The 10,222-nt window shown below is 47.3% G+C and overlaps 1 long non-coding RNA gene across 1 annotated transcript; it reads right to left on the bottom strand.

Moving 5' to 3' along the window:
• Positions 1-2,520: 2,520 nt before the first annotated feature.
• LOC123399200 lies at positions 2,521-7,977 on the bottom strand. Its single transcript, XR_006610332.1, has 2 exons — positions 7,557-7,977; positions 2,521-2,861 (listed from the first exon to the last, which is right to left on the bottom strand). It is a non-coding gene; the product is annotated as an uncharacterized LOC123399200 (long non-coding RNA).
• Between the last annotated feature and the right edge of the window lie 2,245 nt (positions 7,978-10,222).

Raw genomic sequence — 10,222 nt, 5'->3', positions numbered from 1 at the left:
GGCGAGATGGTGGAGCCATCCTGGAGACGGACAACAACGTTAGACCAGAAATGAAAATTTAGAGATTAAGTTGATTCAATAGACAAAAATATGTGAACAAGAATACTTAGCAATTGAACGCGAACTATAATTAGTAATAATGCTTCCTCAAAATAACTGCCAACAACATCTGATGCAAAGCCACTTGTAAATCAAGTATGATCTAGGATTGCTCAGAACAAATGTATATACACAATATACATCTCATGAAAGAATTCCTAAGTTTCTAATGGAATTCCCACCTAAGAACTTCCGATAATTCTGGTCATGCAATCTGGTCCACGGATACAGGGAGTAATATATCACTCAACTCCTATACTAACTCGTCTAGTGTATCACGTCCGTCAACACATAACCAGAATCTGAGAACCTCATCTATCTCAGACCTTGTAATCACAATGATACTAAGTATGGCGATACATCTGGACCTATCTGCACCAGTACAAGGGAAGCCAAACTCCTCTCGCCACTACTAGTATTGAAGTAATTTCGAACATCCTCCGTTCTGAGATACTAAGAAATCTGAATGATAACGATTTGCTCAAGAATCCCCTGGAGCTCAACTCCTGGGTATAAAATAAACACAACAATAGGCATCAAGACAGAATTCCGTCACATCGGTATCATATAGATTCCAAAACATCCGCGTGATCCTAAAAACAAATTTGAGTGAGAAGAGGAGTAGAATTAAAATTTCCTAAGTCATGAACCTCACGAGAGCATAGAAGAGGAGAAAAAAGAAACGTACTCTTCGATATAACAAAGACTCAAAATAGTTTTTGCTAGACTCGACTCGGCCAAGTTTGATCAATCAAAGGATCCTATGGTCGTAAGGCTCTGATACAAACTTGTAAAAACTAAGATGCGACACTTTCGTTATTTCGGGGCGAGGCCTCAAAAGTGGAAAGGTTCGCATCTAAGCGTATCGCAAGCAGGATAACATTGCCATTAGATAAATAGAGAGATGAGCATAAGATTCGGCTTACACTCGCTGCATGGTAGATTACAATCTACACAAGCATTCATCATTCATACATAAGACAGGGTCCGACTACGCACAAGATAAACGACAAAATAACGCTATCCCGCCTTGCTAGGCCCACGATCACGACCAAGCGCCTCTAATCCTTGGGATACGTCACGTACAGTCTGCCACTATCTTCGTCGAACTCCCACCTCAGCTGGGTATCCTCAGGGAAGTCTGCATCTAGAGTACATGTAACTGTGGGTGGCTATAGTAAACAGTGAGCCACGAGGACTCAACAATCCCATGACCTTGGTATCGAGTCTAACTAAGTTAATAGGTGAGGTAGGGTTAAGTGTTTGAGACTGCAGTATCCTATGCATATATGGTGGCTAACTTACGAAGAACAGAAATATGTTATGGTGGTCTACGTAAGACAGTCGAGATCTAAGAATGATCACTAAGTGATCCTGAACGCCTACTTACGTCATTCATAACCCCACCGTGTTCTCGATCTGAGAACGAGCTCTGAAAGAGACGGTCACGGTTACACATACAGTTGGCTAGTTTTATTTAAGTTAATTTAAGTTATCTAGAACCAGATGTTAACAAAATATCCATGTTTGCCACATAACCACGGGCTCGGCTTTTCGAAAGATTGAACCCTGTAGGGCTGCTCCAACTAGTCCATCACAAATTACCACAGGTCGCAAAGTAATCTACGACCACGAAACTCGCAATCTCGTCGGATTCCTTATAGGAAAACCTCAACTCCGAGGAGACCCAAAGTATCACTAGAATCCCAATGCACAATTTATATTGCTAAGGTAAGACAAATCCAGAAAGACCTCCCGACGTGTCGATGAACCAGATAGGAGCCGCGTATCTCGTTCTCCGGACACGACGGATGGTAAAGCCTACGAGGAAAAACCAGTCCTCGAGTTTCCTCGCGGTGGCCCCGCAGTCTGCCTGTTTGTACCAACACACATGAGGAGCATTGGCCTGGGGGGTTGATTAAATTCCTCGAGGTAACTATGCCCTATGCTTTTTATTAAGTTGTTAGCAAATATTAACACCAAAGTTGGGTCTTTCCAGACAAGCCTTACCACTAAACGATTTACCAAGGGGGTCCCTATAACAACCCCGAATGTGTTAGGAGCACTCAGTTATGGAATAAAGCACCGATAGCCGGAACTAAGGCGGCAACAGCAGAACAAATCACCCGGCAAAAGGCTAGGCCTTCCACTATTTACCAAGTATATATGTGCATTAGTTAATTAGTAATATAATAGGATGATATCAAATTACCCATGTTATCACATGGGCCAGCTGGCACCTGCAATTAGCAACGCTAATAAATTAGTGGTCGAGCAAGCTAACTTAGCCAAACAATGTTTGCTAGGAGGGGAGGTGTTTGAGGTTTCATGGCAATGTTTGATTTCCTATATCATGTGGTAGGCAGCGGAGATATAACAATGGAATCGAAGAAACTAAGCAAAACAAAGCTAGAAACAGTGTCAAGGTCATGATCATCTTGCGTGTGATTTTTTCAGAGTGGAACTGTTCCTGATCTTCAGGCACTCTGGCGCCCCGCCTGATTACCACTGTAGGCAGACGGTCGCCACACATACCAGCCCATGAAATTACTCTGGTATGCGCGTTTACAACAAGTATCATGAACACATGCATTTCTATTAATAGATATAAGGACCTTACATGGGATATTACAAGGGTGAAGGCAGCGGAAAATCTCTATCTAAGGCAGCATGGTCTTTGTGGGCTCCAATCCACACGGATCGAACTAGGTTACTCCTCTAGCCCGCGAACACTCCAGCTCCTTGACGACGAAAGACGGATCCTTATGTGAACATGTCCATGTTAAAGGCCGCTGATTACATTTGAATGTACTCGCAAGCAAACCAAACTACCATATACACCAAGCAAAGCAATCCATGGCATTCAAGCATGCATTTTTTATTGGAGCAATATTAATCATCATGATCTAGCAATTCTATCTAGTAAAATTCATTATCATGTTATAATAGGATTAACCAGCAAGGTAACTACTAAAGTAGATATGATGAGGTAAAGCATATTAAGTAAATAATTTATACTCCGGATGTTCTCATAATCCAATCTGAATCTGATCCAAATCCAATCCGAATCATGTCGTCATCCGACCACTCATCTCATAGCCATCCCATGGCTAACATATCATATTCCTGACATCAATGGATGTCTGTAGAAGACGAGTTCTTCCATCATTATTATCGCTGATATGGTTGACCACCTAGTTACGCCTGGACGGGTTGTCCAATACCATGGACGCGGCTATTCGAATAGATTTTGCACTCTGCAGTGGTTGCAAACTTTACCCACACCATGAAGCACCTAGCCTCGTGATCCCTTTCGAGTGGACCAGCGTTGCTTCAACGAAACCTGCCTAACCCGTGACTGTTCCATCGTTCCACCGACATTCATCCTCCCCCGGAGTCTTGCCCTGGGTGGCCGTGTGTCCTCTTGACACCTACCACCGTCGTGGGCAAACTAAACGGTCCCAAACGGGGACGCCGACACAATACTCGACTGGCTCACAGGGTTATCACCGCCTACCTTTTCAGGGTAGCACGCATGCCTAACCCTCCCTTTTTGGAGGTACCGGTGAAAGAGCACGCAATCAGACCAAGTCAAGGTCATCCCATACCGGCAAATGTGGTTGCATAGATAAGCCAGGACAGGTGACTCTAGATCAACCGACTAGATTTAGTCTAAGCCAGTATTTCACAAGCATGGTTGTTTATCACAATAACTTGAGATGGGAGTATCTAAGCATGATAACCACATATCTCTATATAATATCACGACAAGTCATTAGTGCAATGATAACATGAGCAGTAGCAGGTAATGTAAATGATAATATCGAAATGCCAGGAGTTTAATTATTTCTAGCACAAGCATATCATTAATGAAACACGCAAGAATAAGACAGAGCAATGCTATAGGGAATATATCAGCTGGTCGGCTTGCCTGGGGTCGAAGAATACTCCGAGAAGAAGTGCGGAGAGTCCGCAGAAAGGATTGCCGAAAATTGTTCTCTCTCGGAGGAGGATGATTGAAGGCAAGGGCAAAATGCTCATTTTCATAGTGTGAAAACGTTTTGAAAATGATACCATCGGAACGGGCTCGACGAACTGAAGATGTGGGCGTTGGTTTCACCTGAATCGGAGTCTCGGGTGAAAAGATATGGTCGTTCACTTTTTAAGGAGAAGAGTGCCCTAACCAGCGAACGTACACAATTTAAAAGATTCGGCCGGCGGTGGAGTGGGTAAGTGTGTTTGCTAAAATACGCTTTCCGCGAAGGGAAAGCGCACTTCACTCTGTAGCAGCAGCTGTATACGCTTTCGGAAGCGAAAAGCGTATTCCTGTGGATACGTTTCCACTTAAACAACACGCGCCCGTCGTTGACTTTATTGTGAGCCTGACACGCGGGTCCCACCGCTGACGTCTCTCTCTCCTCTGCCTCCTTCTTCTTCCTCCCACGGGTTCCCGCGGAGCAGAGACAGAGCACCAGCGCCGGCTCAAGCCATCTCCAGAGGCGCTCCGGCCACCGACGGAAAGAGGTGGAGGCGCAGCATCCATCTGCCCATAGCGCGACCACCGGCGAGCGCCTAGGCGAGTGAGGCAACGGTCGTGATGGGCAGTGGCTTCGGCCTGAGTTGGGCACGGTGGCTAGATGGCGGAGGGGAGGGGCCGAGGCTCTAGGGAGGGCCGCGGTGATGAGGGGAAGGGAGAGGTGGTGGTTAGAGGGAGGGAGAGACTCGGGCTCGACCGAATTTAGGAGGGGCTTGGCGGCAGCCACTTTGGCCATGGGAGGGCAGAGAGCTCCGGGAGCTCGAGAGAGAGGGCTGGGGAGGTCACTCGAGAGTAGGAGGGCTCGGGGAACGCCTTAAATAGGATAGGAGAGGGCCTACGCAACGATGGCCGGAGCTTTGAGAGCTCGTCGCCGTGGCGGCAACCTAGCAAGGAATCGACGTCGGTAGAAGCGGCCATAAGCAAGGGGATGAGGGGGAGAGCGTTCCAGAGGGCTCGCGCACGCGGTGCACAGCTCGTCCGCGCGTCCGAACGAGCCAGAGCTAGCTGGATACAAGCCCCCGAAGGATCAAGTGCACAATGCACCGATTTGCAGCGCTTTGCGTGTGGTCATAGTGTGGCCACGGCATTGCCATCCCTCACTCGCAACAATGTCGTGTCTGGGGTCTTCTCCTTTCTTCACTGAGTTGCCTAGAGAGGTTTTGGAGGGAAGTGGGGGCGATAGATGCCAGATGAGAGCTCACAAGGGTGCTGGCATGAAGGTGTTTGACAGGTGGCATGGCCATCACAGTCCTCACCTTGGCCCGATCTTCGGTAGAGAGTGATCACTCACTAGAGTGACCCTTCGTACCAAAATTCAGCACCAAAGGAATGGTCTAGATGGCACCTCCTTTGCAAACTTGTAAACTGGCCAGAATGGAAAATAATTTTCTGGGAGAAATTGTCTAGATAAATACAAATGAAATTTGGTGGAGAGCAATGATTTCAGTATATGGGGCTACTGGAAAAGTTTCAGCTCATTTGGAAATGCCTACATGGTACTTCCTTCATAGCACTTCCAAATGGACAGAAACTTGAGAAAAATACTGAGGTAAAATGGTTAAATGGATTGAGCTGATTTTTGGTTTCCATGGATGATTTATCAATATTTACCACCATGAAAAGTTTCACCTCAAATAGATAAAGGAATAGAGCGCTTCCTTTGCAAATTTCCCAACTGGACATGTTGTGCTTAATAGTTGAACTATGGAACTTGGGCTCTTGGTGGAAATGGGGAAGATATGGATACGAGAAGATCCACAAATTATTTGGGATTTTTCCTAGCTACCAAAATGGTAGTTCCTTTAGAAAGTGCCCAAAACGCAATATTGGCACTAAATAGGAAAATGCAATTTATCCTATTTAACTATGTCCAATATTTTTATGGGATCTCAATATGATCACAAAGAATATCTCCACAAGTTTTCATGAACTCTGGAGATGGATAGATATTTTCCTGGATTGAACTTCCTTTATCTGACAGAAAAGGAATTAATTATAGATGAAATATATTGGAAATGACTTGGCTATATTTTTGCCTATCCATGGTTTCTAGATGAATAATGGTCACTCGGAAAAGTTTGGGAGTCAACAGATCAAAGGAGATTGGGGTTCCTTTGTAACTGGAGTGATTAGGGTTTACCTTCCGGCAACTCAGAAGGTAGGGTTTTGATGGCCAAGTCCGGAGATAGATCTTGGGTGGCAAGGTTGAACTGGACAGAATTTCTGGTTGGATAGGAAGGGAATGCTAGATGACCATCTTCACATACCCAAGAGCTAAACAAATCCGATAACACCGAAAAAAAAACAGGAGTCAAATCCCACAAAGGAAAAAAACAGGGAGGAAACCAGGGTGTTACATACACGAACTCACCGGACTCCTCAACTCGTTCTCGGACCCAGTAGCTACCCAAAAGAAACAAATAGACAATAAACACCAGCAATAGATGATGCAACATACAATATGAAGCATGTATGCACAGCTCTAAACATGCACAAAAAACAATCCTACTCATTCTACAAAGTGCAACCTCATCACAAAATGTAACTTTTACAGAACTACTCAAAACAAAAATCCAGTGCAACCATTGAATTCCTTGGATTTTTCTACCCAAAATCCATATTTGATACTACTATATTTGCATGCAGAAAAACACCACAAACAGCAAAATAAAAACTCCACAAGATCAAACTATACTAATGTCAAGAACACGGACTGTTCTTGAACCTGCCAAATTTGGCATATGCATGATTAGGCAATTTGTTCTTGTGGAATTATCCCAAAGTGGAATTATCACATCAAGAGAATACATAATAAAAATAAAATGAAAAAAAATCTACCACACCTAATCAGACAAGTGCCCACTCGTCAGTGGCACACGAGCACACAGAGAATTAAAAGGGGCATGGTAGGGACGAACACACCACCTCTGCCTCACACGCGCAGCACCCCAGCCAGTAGGCTGAGACGACTCTGCTGCACTAACAGGGGCATCAGGCAAGGTATTCCTGCCTACTTGCCAAATTCACCCCGGCTCGGGTGCCACTGGGCTAGGCGGTGTGTCTGCTCGAAGGGAGGATCCACCCTAGATATCTAAGTAAAAGTGGTGCCTTCTCTGTTTAACATAGAGGCGCCGACGATGATGTTGCTCGCCGGTGCAACGCAACACGCGCATGACAACACTACAGGCGACAGTGAGTGCGGGCGCTGCGCTGCAGGTCCACTGCTTCTACGCCAAGCTGCAGCTGCTACTGAACTCCTGCACTGCTGCTGCATCTACACTACACTGATGCTGCTACTACTGATCCGTTAAGCTGCGCGACAGAGTACGCGACGGCGAGCAACAACGGCGGCGACGGCGAGGCTCCAGGAAAGAGAGGGGGAAGAGGAGAAGAGCGGGAGGGGGGGGGGGGTGCTACTCACTAAGAGGGAGAGAAGAGGGGGCATCCATGCGCGATGGACAGGATCTCCCGTCGTGGATCCGCTTCAGGAAGGCTCGCTGGACGTGAAGAAGCCTCGGTCGTCGTGGACGTCGAGGTGGTCGACCTTGGTGGCACTTCTCCACGAAAATGGAACCCCATGTTCGTCCGCCGGCTCCTGATTCTGCAGGGGAGGGTCGAGGATGTCGGATTACCACGGCCTCGAGCTCTTGCCGGAGCCGGCCATGGCGTGGTGGAGCTCTGGGGCCTCGCCCCGACTGTGGTAAGAGGGGAGAAGAGGGGAGAGATGCGAGGCTAGGGTTAAGGCGCTGGGGTTGCTGGTGGCTTCCATGGCTTCGTACTAAGGTGACATCAACGAAGGAAGGAGAAGGAAGCGTTGGTGGGATTGGGCCCAAAGCTACCACTGCTGGGATGTTCTCTCTCTCAGACAAAAGGGTTTTGTTTGCAAATAAAACATAACAGGCTGTAAAAATATATCACTGAGCTAAAAGTAAAAAGCCTTAAAAACAAGATAAAAATAATTGTGGTCTTCTAAAATCATGCCACAATTTATAAAATAAGTTGTCCAATTTTTGGGAGAGTTCAAATAAAACCATTTTATCTAAAATAGGCTATCTTTTTAAAATGAAATCAAAATGAAAATTAAAAGAAAACCACAACGGTTGCCTCAAAAGAAACTTAGAAATCTGTATAAAAAGAAAATAAGAGAGGGGAGAAGGGGGTTTTATCCTATGGTGCAACTAATGGTTTTTTTGAAATGTACTTGTTGCACCCGCACCTCAACAAACACAAAAGCACATCCACATAACACTTGCACATCACATCATGGTTCACCCACATCAACATAAACAAAAACAAAAGGAAAAGATGTAATGCATGAAGGCATTGTGCACATAAAATGATGACACAAATGGGCTCACCCACTTATCATACCATTTCAATGTTGCCATACAAGGAAAGATTACAAGAGGGGGAAAGAATTGCATTGGGGCTATCACAACAACGACGAGGTATCGGGAGTTCATTGCCCAGGAGATCGACAGGCTGTAGGAGGCATGCGTCATGCGCGGTGAGCGCCGCATGGAGCGTTTCATCAGGATGCTCAGCACTCCCGAGGGGACCGTGGTGGAGAGCATGTGCATTGACATTGCGGGCGTCAACGGGGTCGCTTCCCGTAGCTCCTTCTGGCCTGCGCGTGCGGGGCTAGGCTAAGGCGCCCACACTGGCCGCGTTTGCATGCCTTTGAGCCTAGAGAACGTCGTGGCCACCTTCCAAAGGCTAGTGTGACTCGCACTAGTGCCTTGCAGGGCACCTAGCCTCGCGATCCCCCATGGCTGCGGAGGTAGCCAACCCCTGAGAAGATCGGCCTTCACGATGCACTTCATCCAGCAACCCGGAGCTCCCAGGACAACGCGGCGCCCTGTGAAATCCCGTCTCACCAAGATCGAGGGCACCCTTCAAGCTACACTACCCTCAAGCATGAGGGCCTTCCCTCACAAAGTTCTCGCTTTTTGGTTGTGTAGTAAACCCTATTATTTCCCTTCAAAACTCATGTTGTTCGCTTGAAATGCATCACTTCTGGTTTTGCGATTCATTTCCTCGGGCGCTATGAGGCGGATGATTTTCGCTTGATCGATCATTCCGTGAAGGAACGTGGCATGATAGCTGTGCTCGGGTTCATCCCTACATCGTCGCTAAATCTGAGTGACTGAGCTCTGAATGAAGGGCTTACGCCCGTATACGTCACCTCCTAGGGTCCTCGGTGCCAAACATCTTCGTGCAATGACCTCATGATGCTTACCTGGTGCATGTCTCCCCCCTTATGTCCCATGTTCGTTGAGCGCTTTGATGCTCAAAGAATGAGGCGTGACCTGCCTGAAAGCTAAGGCTATGAGCTCCTGAGCCTCGTGACTCGGGTATCCGACATCTAGTAATCGCCGCCCTGGACTCTCTCACATAATAATTAGTTTGGTGCTATACACGCCCCGGAGCCTCCCGAAGTGGAAGCCCACGACGGTCCACATCATGGCCTCGGGAGGTGGCTCCCGCCCATGCCCAAGTGGAAGTCCCCATGCTGCGCAATGGAGGAATTATGGTCGAACCGTGACAATGTCCATGCCCAAGTGGAATCCCCATGCATCGCGCTCGCAAGGATCGTCTTAGCTCCACGCTCGCCATCTTACCTTGTACCTCGCACGAGAGGTGGCTAGAACATGGTGCATGTGATTGGGTTCATCCCTGCAGTGCTGAACAATCCAAGCGATCGAGATCTGTGTCGCGGGCTCACCACCGTGCACGTCACCTCCTGAGGTCTTTGGTGTATAGTTCCTGCGCGACACCCAAGCATAAAAAGGCGGGCGCATGGATCTCTGACTAATTCTCTCGTATGAGTGCTTATTGCGTGTCAAGGGGGGTGTGTGAGCATCGCGACTGAGTACCTTCACTAGCCCTGTAGCCTCTCACCTCCCGGTAATCTAGTGGTGGTTGACATAAGCGCGGGGATGGACCTGCCGATGCAGAGTTCAAGGCCTTCATCACAGAGTGGTAGTCACTTGTGCGTCAAGGGGGGTGCCTGAGCATCGGACTCAGGACCGTCACTCGTTGTGTAGCCCCTCACCTCCTGGCAACCTAGTGGCTATTCAGATACGG

This window comes from Hordeum vulgare, chromosome 5H, assembly GCF_904849725.1.
Source record: "Hordeum vulgare subsp. vulgare chromosome 5H, MorexV3_pseudomolecules_assembly, whole genome shotgun sequence".
Classification (NCBI taxonomy): Eukaryota; Viridiplantae; Streptophyta; class Magnoliopsida; order Poales; family Poaceae; genus Hordeum; species Hordeum vulgare.
This window is presented reverse-complemented; position numbering and strand designations above follow the sequence as displayed.